General features: G+C 41.3%; 1 protein-coding gene across 1 annotated transcript in view; it reads right to left on the bottom strand.

Annotated features, from left to right (window-relative positions):
* The window catches only part of CDC42 (cell division cycle 42), a 54,285-nt gene that overhangs the window by 21,670 nt on the left and 12,970 nt on the right, over positions 1-19,645 (bottom strand). The window lies entirely within an intron of this gene.

Genomic DNA, 19,645 nt, shown 5'->3' with positions numbered 1-19,645 from the left:
TATTAATTTTATCAATTCTGAGATGCTTGTTTTTAAACTTAAGCATTTCTAAAATCAGAACATATCTTTACCAAAGGTTCCTTACACTTGTTACCAGCCATTTTACCCCAACATGTTGACATCTATGAAACTGGGATATATGACATCTTAGTGAAAATCTTAAGTTTTTCTGAAAGAATAAAGAACAGCACTACCTATATATCTATTTTTAAGATTAAATTCTTTTTCTTATAAATCTGAAGGGATTACAATTTCTTGTTAGCTAGAGATGCCACCTTATTAACATAAAAATGTCAAAAGAATTAGATGCCAGGCCTATATGCTCCTATAGTAACCTCCACAACTCTTAAGCATGACTTTCAGTTCAGTTCAGTTCAGTCGCTCAGTCGTGTCCGACTCTCTGTGACCCTATGAATCGCAGCACGCCAGGCCTCCCTGTCCATCACCAACTCCCTGAGTTCACTCAGACTCACGTCCATCGAGTCAGTGATGCCATCCAGCCATCTCATCCTCTGTCGTCCCCTTCTCCTCCTGCCCCCAATCCCTCCCAGCATCAGAGTCTTTTCCAATGAGTCAAGTCTTCGCATGAAGTGGCCAAAGTACTGGAGTTTCAGCTTTAGCATCATTCCTTCCAAAGAAATCCCAGGGCTGACCTCCTTCAGAATGGATCTCCTTGCAGTCCAAGGGACTCTCAAGAGTCTTCTCCAACACCACAGTTCAAAAGCATCAATTCTTCGGCGCTCAGCCTTCTTCACAGTCCCACTCTCACATCCATACATGACCACAGGAAAAACCATAGCCTTGACTAGACAGACCTTTGTTGGCAAAATAATGTCTCTGCTTTTGAATAGGCTATCTAGGTTGGTCATAACTGTCCTTCCAAGGAGTAAGCGTCTTTTAATTTCATGGCTGCAGTCACCATCTGCAGTGATTTTGGAGCCCAGAAAAATAAAGTCTGACACTGTTTCCACTGTTTCCCCATCTATTTTCCATGAAGTGATGGGACCGGATGCCATGATCTTCGTTTTTCTCAATGTTGAGCTTTAAGCCAACTTCTTCACTCTCCTCTTTCACTTTCATCAAGAGGCTTTTTAGTTCCTCTTCCCTTTCTGCCTGTTAGTATCTCTGTATATATATGAGGAATGGGTAACATACAGGAAATATACCTTCTTCCTTTCTTCACCAAAATCATCTTGACTGCACTTCTCTGTATTTAACCTCCTTTTTTATCTTTCTCTTTTCCCTGTAATGCACTAGAGAACAATGCACTAGCATACTCATACTAGGTTAAGGATCTTGACTCCTAAACTAAATCAAATTATTTATCGAAATAATCACACTACACCAAGTACTAAATTAATTCTAGAGAATTATTCTAGAAGAATGTCTTCTACTGATTAATAAAAGCAAGAGGAGAAAACAGGAATAGCTGTCTTCTCATGGTTCCTCAATCCGCCTCTGAAAAACAGGATGTGCTGTGCTTAGTTGCTCAGTCGTGTCTGACTCTTTTGCAACCCCATGGACTGTAGCCCACCAAGCTCCTCTGTCCATGCGGATTCTCCAGGCAAGAACACTGGAGTGAGTTGCCATGCTCTCCTCCAGGGGATCTTTCCAACCCAGGGATCACACTGGGGTCTACCTGCATGGCAAGCAGATTCTTTACCAGCTGAGCTACCAGGGACTGCTAAAACACAAGGTCTTCTGTAAAATTTATTTCCAATTCAGAGTGAAGGAAACAAAGGTAAGCAGAGACTTCTGATCATCCTACAGAATTATCTTCCTAAAAATAAATTTCAAGTTCAGTTCTTGCATCTTCCATGTCTCATGACCATTATGGGTAATTTCATTTTACATAGAGTTTAATCATAAACACGGGCCAGAAAGTAAGGTTTGAGCAAGGTGGCAGAGACTGCTAGCAACTGCTCTTCTCTTCTCTAGTAAAAGAATTTTACTGGCGCACATGGCTCCTAGTAAAGACAACATTTCCTAAAGTCTTGTGCAGTTAGATGTGACAAAGTTCAAGCAAATGGGGATGGAAGCAAAGCATGTAATTTTCAAGACCAGCCTTAAAAACAAGGGAAATAGTTTCTCTGTCCCACCTGGCCTGTAGGCTAGAATACATCATAACAGATGTGAAAGCAGTCACAGTGAACCAGAAGACAGAAATTATAGCTAAGGATAAGTAACACCATAGGAGAGGCCAGCCCTGCATTACCTTCCAGGACTTTACCTTCCAGGACTTTTACAGGAGAAAGAAACTTTGCCTTCATTAAGTCCCTAGTATTTTGGACTTCTCAGTTACAGCAGCAGAACTGAAATCTTAAACTCCGTATTTCACAGACCCTAAGACAACAATTTTTAAAATACATCCTAAATTAGAGATGTTAAGTGTAGACAATATAGTCTTACAATTACTAAAATAGTAATATTTGGATTTATCAAGTAACTTTATAGTAAACTTGACCACTTTTGAACTTTGTCTTAAAAACAGCTAAGATAAATACTATTGTTAATATAAATGTTACTGTTAAATTTTAACTGTGGTTAAAACTGTCATCCTTAAATATGATGATCCTTATCTTCAGTCTACCTATGGTATTCACTTTTAAGACTTATAACTCATACAACCTAGCAAATACAAAATCATCAGGCCATTTCTAAACTTGAAACTTCTCGTAAAGGAAGAGCTAACATTTCTTAAAATTTTCACTAAAATTCTCTAGAAATAAAGAAAAAGTTTAAAACAAAAAGTTTCCATGACTAAAGACACAAATACCACTGCCACATTGCTAAGTCACAAACTATCACAAGCTATGACGGAGAAGGTTAAAGCTGGCCTACAACATTTCAAAGAAAAAAGAAGCTATCATTAATAAATGTATTAAAAGAGAAACATTTAAATCTAATTCAAGATGAATTCCTCTTTTTTTATTATAGGTATATTAGGAAATTTATCAAAATGAACTGTCTTCAGGACAGACATTTCACAAATAACAGATTTAGGATACTGGTTCTTATATACTGCATGCATGCTAAGTCATTTCAGTTGTGTCTGACTCTTTACAACCCTATGGACTTTAGCCCGTCAGGCTCCTCTGTCCATGGGATTCTCCAGGCAAGGATACTGGAGAGGGTTGCCACTTCCTACTCCAGGGGATCTTCCCAACCCAGGGATCAAACCGGTGTCTCTTATGTCTCCTGCACTGACAGGCAGCTTCTTTACCACAAGCACCATCTGGGAAGCCTTCTTTGTATGGTGAAAACCTAAATTGTGGTACCGCTGTCTCTGATACCATTAAGTGTAAGAAAATGCTAAAAATGCCCACCAGGAAACGTAAGTGTTGAGCAAAACATACAACACAAGTTGTATTAGAGTAAGTCTACAGTGTAAGTTTAGAAACAAGGTAACAACATTTCAAATTGGCTAATTAGGCTTATCCTCTGAATATAATTTTTAAAAATACCTCTGCATTGTTAAGAACAAAATCACTATCTGAGAAAGATCTTTAAGCTTTTCCACTAAAAGATAATGGAGACTGGAATTCATGTGAGAGAAATGGGATCACAAATAGTTTGGCCAGATCACTAAACATTACTGCTTTGAGAACTTGTAGAAGTCTGGATCTTTTTTGAGCAGGAAAAACAGCCCCCAAACCAATCAGGCCCTTCTTTCGTGTCCTGCTTAGTAAGCTAGAAAGAATTTCCAAGCTACATAAACTTAATACATAGAATGACAATAATTTTCCTAACTCTGAAATCAGAAAAACCTTCGGTTTTAATCTCTGCTCAGCACTTACTAGTGACCTGGGCAAATTTCTTAAATCTCTTTTTGCCTCAATTTTCACATTTAAAAACAGAACTAATTATAATTTAAACCAACACCTTGCAAAGTTATAAAGATTAAGTAATATTAAAGAACCTGGCTCCTAGCACATACTCAATATATATGAATTCCTCTACCAAGTATGCCAGTTAAATCAATCCCATCACACCTGTTTTCATCCAAAGGCGCAAAACTAGCACTGCACTTTCTTCTCTTTTTAGTAGACTGTTCAATTCAGTTCAGTTGCTCAGTCGTGTCCGACTCTTTGCGACCCCATGAATCGCAGCACGCCAGGCCTCCCTGTCCATCACCAACTCCCTGAGTTCACTTAGACTCATGTCCATTGAGTCAGTAATGCCATCCAGCCATGTCATCCTCTGTCGTCCCCTTCTCCTCCTGCCCTCAATCCCTCCCAGCGTCAGAGTCTTTTCCAATGAGTCAACTCTTTGCAAAGTACTGGAGTACTGGAGTTTCAGCTTTAGCATCATTCCTTCCAAAGAAATCCCAGGGCTGATCTCCTTCAGAATGGACTGGTTGGATCTCCTTGCAGTCCAAGGGACTCTCAAGAGTCTTCCAACACCACACTTCAAAAGCATCAATTCTTCGGCACTCAGCCTTCTTCACAGTCCCACTCTCACATCCATACATGACCACAGGAAAAACCATAGCCTTGACTAGACGAACCTTTGTTGGCAAAATAATGTCTCTGCTTTTGAATAGGCTATCTAGGTTGGTCATAACTGTCCTTCCAAGGAGTAAGCGTCTTTTAATTCCATGGCTGAAGTCACCATCTGCAGTGATTTTGGAGCCCAAAAAAATAAAGTCTGACACTGTTTCCCCATCTATTTCCCATGAAGTGATGGGACCAGATGCAATGATCTTCGTTTTCTCAATGTTGAGCTTTAAGCCAACTTTTTCACTCTCCTCTTTCACTTTCATCAAGAGGCTTTTTACTTCCTCTTCACTTTCTGCCATAAGGGTGGTGTCATCTGCATATCTGAGGTTATTGACATTTCTCCTGAAAATCTTGATTCCAGCTTGTGTTTCTTCCAGTCCAGCGTTTCTCATGATGTATTCTGCATATAAGTTAAATAAGCAGGGTGACAATATACAGCCTTGACGTACTCCTTTTCCTATTTGGAACCAGTCTGTTGTTCCATGTCCAGTTCTAACTGTTGCTACCTGACCTGCATATAGATTTCTCAAGAGGCAGGTCAGGTGGTCTTGTATTCCCATCTCTTTCAGAATTTTCCACAGTTTATTGTGATCCACACAGTCAAAGGCTTTAGCATAGTCAATAAAGCAGAAATAGATGTTTTTCTGGAACTCTCTTGCTTTTTCCATGATCCAGCGGATGTTGGCAATTTGATCTCTGGTTCCTCTGCCTTTTCTAAAACCAGCTTGAACATCAGGAAGTTCACGGTTCACATATTGCTAAAGCCTGGCTTGGAGAATTTTGAGCATTACTTTACTAGCATGAGAGTCCCTTGGACTGCAAGGAGATCCAACCAGTCCATTCTGAAGGAGATCAGCCCTGGGATTTCTTTGGAAGGAATGATGCTGAAGCTGAAACTCCAGTACTTTGGCCACCTCATGCGAAGAGTTGACTCATTGGAAAAGACTCTGATGCTGGGAGGGATTGGGGGCAGGAGGAGAAGGGGACGACAGAGGATGAGATGGCTGGATGGTGAGTCTGAGTGAACTCAGTTGGTGATGGACAGGGACGCCTGGCGTGCTGCGATTCATGGGGTCGCAAAGAGTCAGACGTGACTGAGCGACTGAACTGACTTACTAGCATGTGAGATGAGTGCAATTGTGCGGTAGTTTGAGCATTTTTTGGCATTGCCTTACCTAACCAAAACTTTTCACACTTTACCCAAAACACACACATCAAAAACAGGCTAAAATAAACTGATTATATTTGCTGTTATTTATTAATAGCGAATGACACACAAAACAACAGGAAATCCACCCAAATATTTCTTCTTCTCCTGAAGACTCCCATATTATTTCTTTCTGTATTTCCTGCACTTTTCTCTATTTACAGAGCAGTCCTTAAAACCAAGTTACTTAACAGGTGTTAACAATATATTTTAGGGGACTTCCCTGGTGATCCAGCAGCTAACATTCCATACTTCAAATGCAGGGGGCCTGGGTTTGATCCCTGGTCGAGGAACTAGATCCTGCATGCCACAATGAAAGATCACACAATCCCACATGCCACAGGCAAGGCTTGGCACAGTCACACAAATAGATATAATTTTTTTAATGGAGTTTTAAAACAAAACAATATAATTTTGGTATGGGAACAGACCCAGTCAGGTTTCCCTCCTGGCTCAGATGGTGAAGAATCTGCCTGCAATGCAGCAGACCTGGGTTCCACCCCTGGGTCAGGAAGATCCCCTGGGATTACAAACCATCATTGCCCACATGCAAACTGATGAAAATCTGACAACTGTTTATCTAAAACAATAAAACAGCCAGTTATTTTACCTTCTCCCTGCTGGAGATACAAAAGTAATTTCCAGGTGGACAATTAAAATCTAGTGGTAGGGTGTGAGAGCTCCCCCTTCTGCTCACCTGCTGCTGTGCTCAGTTCAGTTCAGTAACTCAGTCGTGTCAGACTCTTTGCGACCCCATGGACTGCGGCACGCCAGGCCTCCCTGTCCATCACCAACTCCTGGAGTTTACTCAAACTTATGTCGATTGAGTCGGTGATGCCATCCAACCATCTCATCCTCTGTCGTCCCCTTCTCCTCCTGCCTACAATCTTTCCCAGCATCAGGGTTTTTTCAAATGAATTAGTTCTTCATGTCAGGTGGCCAAAGTATTGGAGTTTCAGCTTCAGCTTCAGTCCTTCCAATGAATATTCAGGACTGACTTCCTTTAGGATGGACTGGTTGGATCTCCTTGCAGTACGTGCTGTCGTGTTCAACTCTTTGCAATCCCATGGACTGTAGCCTGAGACCCTACGGAGTGTATCCCACCAGGCTCCTCTACCCGTGGAATTGTCCAGGCAAGAATATTGGAGTAGACTGCCATTTCCTACTCCAGGGAATCTTCCTGACCCAGGGCTCGAACTTGTGTCTCTTGCATCTCCTGCACTGGCAGGTGGATTCTTTATCACTAGTGCCACCTGGGATTTCCCTGAAAGCTCAGTTGGTAAAGAATCCCCCTACAATATGGGAGACCTGGGTTTGATCCCTGGGGTGGGTGGGAAGATCCCCTGGAGAAGGGAAAGGCCACCTGCTCCAGTATCCTGACCTGGAGAATTCCATGGACTGTAGAGTCCATGGGGTCACAAAGAGGTGACTTCCACTTCAATTCAGCACCACCTGGGAAGCCTGACTCCAGCTTAAATGAGGTTTCTGTTTATCAATGTTCACACTGTTAATATGTTTTATATAATCTCTTTTTACTGTTATACTTGAATTCAGCCTCTAAATCAGCAATTCCAAAACTATTACCTCAAGCAATCACAGTCAGGATTACCCGAAATGAATTTGTTATCAATTCAGATTCCTGGACCATCACCTCAAATCTTATAAACCAGATCTCAATCCTCCCTATTTAACTCTCATATACAGAGAAGTCCGAGAACCACAACCACATATGATAACCAGACAAAAACTACCAGTAACAAAAGAATGCAAACTAAAATAAACACTACAGGCATTTAAATCTCCAAGAAGTGAGTTTCTTAAAAGTAGAATCCAAATTAATCACTGTAAATTATCTGTATCAACCAGGTATTTAGTAACACAAAACTCATGTTGGATACTGAGAGATCATGAACCAAGATACTTCAGAGGTGCTTTAATACTGGTTCAACCTAAGTGTTCTCAAATAACAGTGCCAGTGCCAACACTTATATAGCACTTACTCTGCGTCACATACTGTTCTAAACATATTACACATATCTGTACATGCCATCCTCTCAACAACTCTGAGGTATGTACTATACATCACTGTTTCACAGGTAAGAAAAGGAGGGTTCAGTGAAGTTAAGTAACTAGATCAAGATGACTGAGCCAGTAAATGGTTGCTGCTGCTGCTAAGTCGCTTCAGTCGTGTCCGACTCTGTGCGACCCCATAGACGGCAGCCCACCAGGCTCCCCCGTCCCTGGGATCCTCCAGGCAAGAACACTGGAGTGGGTTGCCATTTCCTTCTCCAATGCATGAAAGTGAAAAGTGAAAGTGAAGTCGCTCAGTCGTGTCCGACTCTTCGAGACCCCATGGACTGCAGCCTACCAGGCTCCTCCATCTATGGGATTTTCCAGTCAAGAGTACTGGAGTGGGGTGCCATCGCCTTCTCTGAGTACATGGCAGAACTGGAATTTAAGCCCAAGCAGCCTGTCAAGGTTCTGCTCTAAAACTCTATACACTCTACCAATTTCTCCTGAGAGGTGACATTAATAAAAACAAACATGATCACTACAAATGAAGTGGCACGTATATGACAGTTGCCAGCATTAGGCAGAGGAAGCTAGAGGAGGAGCAAGGAAGCGGGGTTAAGTTCATTTCCTATTTCTTCACCCTGCAGACAACCACTCAATCTTTACTGGGGAGAAAGGAAGCGAGAATTTGTAAGATAGAGTTCGCTCTTCCCCTTTCTATCTCTATACTCACAAATCTTCCTTTTCTTAGGCTTCCTAACCTGACAGTTCAGCAATCTATCAGAAACCGGTTGTGCGACCCCAGCTAAGAGCACTGGTTGAGAAGTCAGACTGGCTCTACCACTCTAGCTTATGTTACCTTAGGCAAGCTATTTAACTGCTGTTTTCACTTATCTAAAAAATGATAATAATGATAAAATGATAAAAAATGATAATAATACCACTCTCATAAAGTTGAATGAAGAAGATAATATATGTAAAGAAGTAAAAGTGCCTGGCCTCCAATAAATGCTTAGTAAATGTTTACACCTAGTCTTAAATGAGTGAAGTTTTTACTACAAATGTAGTCAAATTTAGAGTTATCATTACAAAGGTGGTCATTTCAGAGTCAAGTTCCAACTTAATTAGGACTATTCTGCAAAGCATTTGACATGTAATATTAATATTATCATGTATTAAAATGTCACCAGATGACCCACAGATGGGAAGGAAGTAAGGGACCAGGGGAGAGACTGTTTTTGCAACATACATAATGGCAGCTTCAACAACATGGAGCAAACTCGGCCAGACATGTTGGTAGATCTTATGCTAACTCTCTATTTAAGCCATGTCAAATCACTGTAACACCAAAGAGGCTATGTAGTACCAATTTATCATTCTGCTATCCAGAGTGGCTAGAAGTCATTTTGCACCAACAGCTAAATACTATTTTCTTTTTAATAATGAAGTTCATTTGTACCATAACTTGGAATTGGTTGGCGCTGAGCAACCTTAGGCACAAAAAATGACTGCCAATCCTAAGGAAGAAAAATTGTGAAATAAGGTGATCTACATTCCTTCCCAGTATCTATCACTCTTCCTGACAGCCACACCAAAACCCTTCTCTTAGGTTCTTAAATGCTTTGGCAGTTCAAATTACCCTTCAAGAATCTCTAAACTAAAGTCCCTTTAGTTTTCTGGGATTCCTGGGCTCTATCTAGACTTAAAGAGACAATGGGGGACTTCCCTGGTGGTCCAGTGACTAAGACTCTGAGCTCCCAGTGCAGGGATTCTGGGTTTGATGCCTGGTCAGGGAACTAGATCCCACATGCTGCAACTAAGACCCAGCACAGCCAAATCAATAAATATTTAAATAAAAATAAAGAGACTTTGGAACTCTCTCTTTAGCATCATTATTAGCTGCTGCTGCTGCTAAGTCACTTCAGTCGTGTCCGACTCTGTGTGACCCCATAGACAGCAGCCCACCAGGCTCCTCCGTCCCTGGGATTCTCCAGGCAAGAACACTGGAGTGGGGTGCCATTGCCTTCTCCCATTATTAGCTAGATGCCAACTAAACTCCACCAGACAATGCAATCCCGGAGGAAAAGAATTCACACAGGGGAAGGGAACAAAGCTCCGAGCCACAGATGCCTTGTCTTCCCATGCACCATCGTTCATTCTAGGCATAAGGCATAAGGCACAAAGAGCATTTGCTAATAAGCATGCTTTGCAAAAAATACGTATTCTCAATCAGATTATTATATCCCTTATAAAACGATGTGAAATATTAACAGTAAACAGTGTGAATAAAACCCACGTCTAATTTTTGCTATTCACTGTGGTAAAAATAGTCTTTGTGCAGGATTCCTGTCACAGAACTCCTAAACCCTTGAAGTTCCCCTAAATGATGGCACTATCTTTTGTCATTCATAATAAGCTCCTTCCTAATACTGACTAGGAAGGGGCCCCTGGATAGCCTTGGGATGGGACTGCTCATCAGAAAGGCCATGCAATGAGAGGGTTAGAATTTTCAGCCCTACCTGTCAACCTCAGCAATAGGGGATGGGGAGGAGGGCACTAGAAACTGAGATCTGTGAAAACTGTTGAACAAGAAGATTTAAGAGAGCTTCCAAGTTAGTCACCACATTGTGCTGGAGAGTGCCTGTCTGGAGAGGACCTGTATCCCATATCCCAAATTTGCCATCAGCCAGGCAGCAGGGTGGATAGCCTCGGCACCCCATCTGCAGCTGCTGCCTGAAGCTGAGGCAGTCTTGTGGGGCTGAGCCCTTAAGCTGTGGGGTCTACACTAATTCTGGGAGTTAAGTGTTAGAATGGAATTGAGAGAAGTGATATCAGAAAAAAATACTACATTCACACTAACACAAAATACACCCAAAGTAATACTCTTCATCTGAAATACAGTTCTCTCTGAAGCAACCCATTTTCATACTTAAGATACAGGAAAGAGGCATCAAGAATCAAGAGAATAAGAATCCTGAATAACAAGCCTTCCTTACATATCTGATGACACAGCTGCTCTGGTTACAGGATTAGACAGAATAAATAAATTGGTGCCACTTGTCTCTCCTGTCACATCCAGTCGCTTTTGGAGAATATGGTGCATACAGCCTTTCGCAGATCTGCCCAGAAACTCTACTGCACCTCCGCCCTAGATGCCTTTCTCCCCCAAAACAAGCAATATACTGTAAGACCTTGAAAGGGACACTTAGTTTCAAACTAAATTTAGGAATTCATCCAATATTACTTAAAAGAACCCAAATAAAGAATATGATTTTCCTTCAAAATTGGAATATTCCTTAATGAACTGAATCTCCCATCATTTTGCAGATAATTCTGGCCTAAACGCAAAGGACTTGCCCCAGTGCCAGACAGTTAACACTCATGTAGCCTGATTGTCTTTCCCAACTCTTCAGAATTCAGGCAAATACATAACAAGTCACATAAATACAGTTCTTTTTGAACTTGATAATCTGTTTTCAGTGTCCTAAGTAAACAAGGAATCATCTTAGAAAACGTTGGTGCTCATTCAAAAGGTCAAAATGATTCAACTACTGCTCAAACTTATCTGCTCTAATAAAATCCAAAAGAAGCTTAATATGATCACATGGTTTGCTTCAGTTTTCAATAATAAATGTGTGCATTCCAATTTGAACAATAAATTAAAACCAGAATTCTATAAAGTAACTTTCTGTTAGTAAAAAGCAGACAACCCTGTGTAGGGAGAGACAGTCCTCACAGGTCTCTTGTGGTCCGAAGCATCTTCTAGGTATGCTAAGGATGCAAGGCCCTGATCACTCTATCCAGACCATGTCACAGGGTTATGTTTGCAGCCAACAACCTTGAAGGGTACAGAAAAGTCTCCCTCGGGGACAAAGAGCAAGGTGGCCTTCTGCATGCTACTGGATAGTACGTTCCCCAAGCTCGGTGCTCCTCAGCTATGACTCAAACCCACTGCACAGCCCATCTGTAAGTCTTAGGGGTAAACGATGTGGCACACAACACTCTCATCTCCTGCTGCTGGCTATGGCTTAATTATATTCGTTGTCTCTGACCCATGTTTTCTGCCAGCGTCTGTAAAACAATAAAAGGCTAACATGTTAGCTTTTAAGGGGAGTAAAATAAAATCCCCAACCCTGTTTACTTAATTGACTGAGCTCTATGAGAATGATTTTGTTGTGCACTTAAGTTGTGGAAGTAAATAACAGAGCAATTAGATGATTTTTTAGAATAATTAACAGAGTAGAGGCTAGGTTACCAGGTCTCATATCTTATGCAGTATCCAAAAGTTTTCTTTACAGAAAACCCTCCTGAAATAATCAAAATTTTTTACACCTTGATCTCCTCACTCAAGCCAGTACATGTTCCCTAAAAGCTGACTGGTTGTTTCAATTGTTTATGTTCCATCTTCCAGGTGTCTGTTCTAATAGGAAGAAATGAGTGAAGGCCAGAATCCTTTATCAAGAAAGGTGGTAAAATAAAAATAAGAACGTATTTGTTTTGCTTTAAATAAAGCTAATAAATCTGCTATTTTTGCAAAAACCAAACTTTATTTTGTTCTCCTATCCTTAAATAGCTGTGAAAGTCAAAGTATTAGTCACTCAGTCATGTCGGACTCTGTGCAACCCTATGGATTGTAGTCCGCCAGGCTCCTCTGTCTATGGAGTTCTCCAGGCAAGAATACTGGAGTGGATTGCCATTCCCTTCTCCAGAAGATCTTCCGACCCAGGGATTAAACCCAGGTATCCTACATTGCAGGCAGATTCTTTACAGTCTGAACCACCAAGTAAGCCCCTAAATAGCTGTGAGTACGCTTATTTTCCCCCAAAATTCTACTTATTCACCTCTAAAATTAAGTCCATAAATTAAAGGATGAAGTCTCCTGTACATGTCTGAGAGCCCTGTTGTTGCTTTTTTCCTCTCAAATGTTTAACTTGATATTGGCAGATATATGTAAAATTCGCACCAAAATTAGTCAAAGAAATCAGGGAAACAGACTTGGACAGAATGTGGTAACACTACAAAAGCCTTTGATTGCTGGAAAAGATAATGGGTTTTTCTCCCCTCTCCTAAATGTACTTTCCAGATGTTACATAAAACAGAATCTTTGGGCAAAAACATCTCAAATTCTTCATGTATCTCTCCCCCACAAAATGGCTGCAAAATTTCTAATCTCTCCAGCTGACAATTAGATGCATTAGCATATGCAAAGTATTGAAAAGCAAACATTAGGCATTCATTAAGGCATTTACTCAATTCTTCCATTCTCTACCAGTTGTGAAAGAAATTGATATATATTGTGAAACTACAACCTACATGAGACAGTAGAGAAGCGGGTGCCAAATTAAGGTTCTCTGGGTCCTTGAGACAACAAACAAATAAACCAACTGTCAGGGGAAAGTGCTGACAGCAGCACTCATACAATGAAAGATGATGATCCTGTGTGGTAAAAGGATGTTTTCAGCAGGGCTCCAAGTCTGCTGTGTCAGCTTCGTTTCTGAAAATGACTTCATTCAGAAATGTCTGATCCAGTAAGAACAGGAGTCCTTATTTTTAGAACCTTGCTGAGTTTTCCTTCCTCAAACTACCAAAAATTAAGGGATGCTAGCCAAAGTAATCATTTTTTACTGTCTTTGTGACTCAAAAAAAAAAAAAAATGTAGTCCAATTAGTAAGTATCTACTAAGCTATATAATTTCTGAGTGTAATATATTTCAAAACACTTCGGAAAATTTGAAGAGTATGCAAAAATGTATAAGAGTACTAACAATCTGATTAGAAAAGAAGGGAAATTACAGTAAGATTTTCCCTCAAAATATTCAAGACTTGTAGATTTATTCACTCATTCAACAAACACTTAATAAGTGCTGAGCACTGTCCTATACATAGCCATGCCCCCCATGCCTGGAACGAAGTTCACATCCGCTTGGGACAATAACCCTAGTGGCACACACAGACAGTAAGGAAATCAGCACCGACACTGCACAGCCTCCCTCACAATATTACTAGTACGGACACCCTTAAATGCAGTTTCCTATAATGGCACCCCACTCCAGCACTCTTGCCTGGAAAATCCCATGGACGGAGGAGCCTGGTGGGCTGCAGTCCATGGGGTGACTAAGAGTCAGACACGACTGAGCGACTTCACTTTCACTTTTCACTTTCATGCATTGGAGAAGGAAATGGCAACCCACTCCAGTGTTCTTGCCTGGAGGATCCCAGGGACGGCAGGGCCTGGTGGGCTGCCGTCTATGGGGCCGCACAGACTCGGACACGACTGAAGAGACTTAGCAGCAGCAGCAGCATTCTGTTCCTCTTAATTAAGGAGATATTAAAACACACTCAAATCTCCCCTCAGTTTCCTGCAAAAGATCAGATAACAAAAGACAGCATTTCACAGATCCCAAATCTCAAGTCTAAATTTGCTACAGCTCTGAGGTCTGGCAACCTAAGCAAAACAGGACTGAAATTGTTCACCTAAGTTTGCGTCTTACTCGGCCCATCTAATCAATTGCGTGTTGCCTGATATTATTTAAATCATCTAATACAGTTTGGTGCTTATTTCAATGTCTATGTTTTTATCCATAAAATCTCTCCAAATCTTGGATGTCTAGCCTTACAACTCATCCTGTTTCTATCCTAATTTCCCATCCCCAATTCCCACCTTATCTGAAACACAGTCCCTAACTATTGCAGCTATCAGAAACTGCCCGAAGTCTCTGAACTTCCATGGCAAGGCCCTTCTTAGCTCTTAAGTTTCCTATCTCATACTCTATCCCTTTCACTCTTCATGCTCTAGCTATACATGTCTCACTATATTCCTCAAACATGTCAAGTCCTGTCCTGCCTACAGGCCTTTATACTTGCCAAATAGTCCTTCCCCTGTTCACAACACCATTTGACTTCTCATCCTTCACATCTCAGCTCAAATCATCTCTTCAGAAAATTCTCCCCTAAATACACTATGTAGAGTACTATCCAGCCCTCTCCCTCTATTGTATTATCCTGTTTATTTCCATTATAGTATAGTCATAATCTATCATTATCTTGTTTATGTTATATTGCAGTAAAGGAAGACAGGTAAAAAATAAGGAAATCTCTGTGAAGGCAGGGACTCTGCTGTATTCCCAGAACATAGATCAATACTGGACACAGTAGATACTCACTGAACAAATGTAAAACACAACTGAGCACTTAATTATGTTGTTTTTATTCACATAAGTTTGCGTTTATTCTAAAAGAGCTTAAGCTCTCTGAGAGGAAAACCTAGGCTTATACTTTTTTATCTCCTTCCCAAGGCACTTAATACAGTACTGAGCTAGAATTCAAAATTTTAATGTATGTAATCCCAGCAAGTTACTTCACGTAATGCCAGCAAGTTACTTCACTTCTATATCTTTTCTCTACAATAACATCTAACTCATAAAACTGCCACCAAGAGAAACAAAGCAATGTGTATAAAACTATTGATTATCACCTGGTACAGAGTAAACACCTAATCTGGCACCTTACTTTTATCCCCAATTATAATCTGCAAAAACCAAAATGGCCATATGAAAAAGATCGAAATGACTGTTGTGAAATGAAACCATCTAAATACTATATATAAGAAAAATCCTTGCTTCTACTTGACAAGGTTAGGATTTCCTTTCTGAAATCCCCTCACTCTGATCTCAAAGAACATCTTAAACTAAATGCCACATTTGTACCTTAAATTCCAATGTCACATTTGTAGCAAGAGCTTTTGAATGTTACAGAAAGGGCTGCAATCAGCCTTTTCTTAAAGAAGAGACAGATCAGATCAGATCAGATCAGATCAGTCGCTCAGTCCTGTCCGACTCTTTGCGACCCCATGAATCGCAGCACGCCAGGCCTCCCTGTCCATCACCAACTCCCTGAGTTCACTCAAGACTCACGTCCATCGAGTCAGTGATGCCATCCAGTCATCTCATCCTCTGTCGTCCCCTTCTCCTCCTGCCCCCAATCCCTCCCAGCATCAGAGTCTTTTCCAATGAGTCAACTCTTCGCATGAGGTGGCCAAAGCACTGGAGTTTCAGCTGTAGCATCAGTCCTTCCAAAGAAATCCCAGGGCTGATCTCCTTTAGAATGGACTGGTTGGATCTCCTTGCAGTCCAAGGGACTCTCAAGAGTCTTCTCCAACACCACAGTTCAAAAGCATCAATTCTTCGGCGCTCAGCCTTCTTCACAGTCCAACTCTCACATCCATACATGACTACAGGAAAAACCATAGCCTTGACTAGACGAACCTTTGTTGGCAAAGTAACAATTAATCATGCAGCAAATATTTAGCAAGACTCTAACATAGCCAGGAAAGCAATACAGAGGAGGCAGGCACAAAATCTTTCAAGTCAAGCAGCCCACTAGGGATCTGGGGGGCTTCCCTGGTGGTTCAGCTGGTAAAGAAATCGCCTGCAATGCAGGAGACCTGAGTGTCATACCTGGGTCAGGAAAATTCCCCCCGAGAAGGGAATGGCAACCCACTTCAGTATTATTACCTTGGAAACTCCATGGACAAACGAGTCTGGTAGACTACAGTCCATGGGGTTGCAAAGAGTGGACACAACTGAGTGACTAACACTTTCACTTTCAGTCTGAATTTTACATTTCCCTTCCTGTGTGACTTTGGGCAAGCTTAACCTCTTTTCAAGATCTTGTTTCTCCATTAAAAACAGAAATAGTACTTACACCACAGGTTGTAATAATTAACTGAGTTACTCCTCTGTACAGCACTTATATGAATGTTTTTTATCATTGTGAAGTGACCCAGTGTGCTGTATGCAAAAGTCGCTACAGTGGTGTCTAGTTCTTTGTGACCCCATGGGCTGTAGCCCACCTGGCTCCTCTGTCCATGGGGATTCTCCAGGCAAGAATACTGGAGTGGGTTGCCATGCCCTCCTCCAGGGGATCTTCCCAACCCAGGGATCGACCACATCTCTTGTCTCCTACATTGGCAGGCAGGTTCTTTACCATTAGCACCACCTGGGAAGCCCTGAAATGACCCAGATAAGCAGTTAATTCAGAATCTGATTAAGCAGTCTTCTATAGGGGGTTGTGTTTATACCCCATCAAAATGTAAAGTGAAAGTCAATGATATACCCTTGAAAATAAAATGTGGTTTTTACATTAGGACATAATACACAAAGCAAATTTTTGTTTTCAAAAAATATCAGTAACAATAAGGAACAAGACTCCCACATCTAGGCCAGTACCTACCAAAATTTAATATATACATTCTTTGATCTGGCAGTTCCATTTCTAAAACGTTCTCCACGTATGCAAAGAGGAAGGCACAAACATATTTACCACAGCCTTGCTTGCAGGAGCAAAATGCACACCAACAGGGAAATGGTAAAACAGGTTATATTACAAGGGAATATCATGCAACTATTTAAAAAGAATGACCTATAGTGAATGTTATGGACTAAATTGTGCCCACCCCACAAACTGATATGCTGAAATCATAAACACCAGTAACTCAGAATATAACTGTCAACAAGATGAAAGGCAACCCTCAGAATGGGAAAAAATATCTGCAAATGAAGCAACTGACAAAGGATTAATCTCCAAAATATACAAGCAGCTCACACAACTCAACATCAAAAAACAAATAATCCAATCAAAAATAGCAGAAGACCTAAACAGACATTTTTCCAAAGAATATATACAGATGGCCAAGAGGCACAAGAAAAGATGCTCAATGTCACTCATTATTAGAAAAATACAAATCAAAACTACAAGGAAGTATCACCTCACACTGGTCAGAAAGGCCATCGTCAAAAACTGTACAAACAATAAATGCTGCACCAGACATGGAGACAAGGGAACTCTCTTGCACTGTTGGTGGGAATGTAAATTGACACAATCAACATGTATACTCCAGTGTTCACTACAGCACTATTTACAAAAGCCATGATATGGAAGCAACCTAAACATCCATTGACAAATGAACGAATAAAAGATGTGGTACATATGCTGGATCATCAAAAAAGCAAGAGAGTTCCAGAAAAACATCTATTTCTGCTTTATTGACTATGCCAAAGCCTTTGACTGTGTGGATCACAATAAACTGTGGAAAATTCTGAAAGAAATGGGAATACCAGAACACTTGACCTGCCTCTTGAAAAACCTGTATGCAGGTCAGGAAGCAACAGTTAGAAGTGGACATGGAACAACAGACTGGTTCCAAATAGGAAAAGGAGTACGTCAAGGCTGTATATTGTCACCCTGCTTATTTAATTTATATGCAGAGTACATCATGAGAAAGGCTGGACTAGAAGCAGCACAAGCTGGAACCAAGACTGTTGGGAGAAATATCAATAACCTCAGATATGCAGATGACACCACCCTTATGGCAGAAAGTGAAGAGGAACTAAAAAGCCTCTTGGTGAAAGTGAAAGAGTGAGAAAGTTGGCTTAAAGCTCAACATTCAGATAACTACGATCATGGCATCCGGTCCCATCACTTCATGGCAAATAGATGGGGAAACAGTGGCTGATTTGACATTACTCTGTCACCAAAGGTCAAGGCTACTAGTCAAGACTATGTTTTTTCTAGTGGTCATGTATGGATGTGAGAGTTGGACTATAAAGAAAACTGAGTGCCAAAGAATTGATGCTTTTGAGCTGTGGTGTTGGAGAAGACTCCTGAGAGTCTCTTGGACTGCAAGGAGATCCAACCAGTCCATCCTAAAGGAGATCAGCCCTGGGTGTTCATTGGAAGGGCTGATGTTGAAGCTGAAACTCCAATACTTTCGCCACCTGATGCAAAGAGCTGACTCATTTGAAAAGACCCTGATGCTGGGAAAGATTGAGGGCAGGAGGAGAAGAGGACGACAGAGGATGAGATGGTTGGATGGCATCACTGACTCGATGGACATGAATTTGAGTAAACTCCGGGAGTTGGTGATGGACAGGGAGGCCTGGCGTGCTGCAGTTCATGGGGTTGCAAAGCGTCAGACACGACCGAGACACTGAACTGAACCGAACTGAACTGAACATATGTGGAGTATTACTCATCCATAAAAAGGAACGCAATTGGGTCATCTGTTGATGTGGATGGACCTAGAGTCTGTCATACAGAGTGAAGTCAGAAAAAGAAATATTGTCTATTAATGCATACATATGGGATCTAGAAAAATGGTACTGATGAATCTATCTGTAGGGCAGGAAAAGAGACAGATGTAGAGAATGGACTTCTGGACACAAGGGGAAGCTGGGGTGAATTGAGAGCGTAGCACTGACATGTATATACACCACTTGTAAAACAGACAGCTGTCGGGAAGCTGCTGTAGAGCACAGGGAGATGCACTCGGTGCTCTATGATGACCTGGAGGGGGATGGAGGGGGTTGGGAGGGAGGCTCAAGAGGGAGGGGATATATGTATACATATAGCTGATTTACTGGAGAAGGCAATGGCACCCCACTCCAGTACTCTTGCCTGGAAAATCCCATGGATGGAGGAGCCTAGTAGGCTGCAGTCCATGGGGTCGCTAAGAGTCAGACACAACTGAGCAACTTCACTTTCACTTTTCACTTTCATGCATTGGAGAAGGAAATGGCAACCCACTCCAGTGTTCTTGCCTGGAGAATCCCAGGGACGGGGGAGCCTGATAGGCTACAGTCCACGGGTCGCAAAGAGTCGGACACGACTGAGTGATTTTTTACTTTACTTTATAGCTGATTTACACTGTTGTACAGCAGAAACTAACACAACATTGTAAAGCAATTATACCCCAATTAAAAATTTAAATTAAAAATTTTTTAAATAATACAACTATATTTAGAGACAGAGCTTTTAAAGAAATAATGAAGGTAAAATGAGATCATATTGGTGGGCCCTAATCTAACGTGGTGTCCTTATAGCAAGACTGGGACACTTAGAGGGAAGGCCAAGTGCAGACACTAGAAGTC

Source organism: Bos mutus, chromosome 2 (assembly GCF_027580195.1).
Source record: "Bos mutus isolate GX-2022 chromosome 2, NWIPB_WYAK_1.1, whole genome shotgun sequence".
In the NCBI taxonomy this organism is placed as follows: Eukaryota; Metazoa; Chordata; class Mammalia; order Artiodactyla; family Bovidae; genus Bos; species Bos mutus.
Note: the sequence above shows the minus strand (reverse complement) of the source record. Positions and strands in the feature narration are given on the sequence as shown.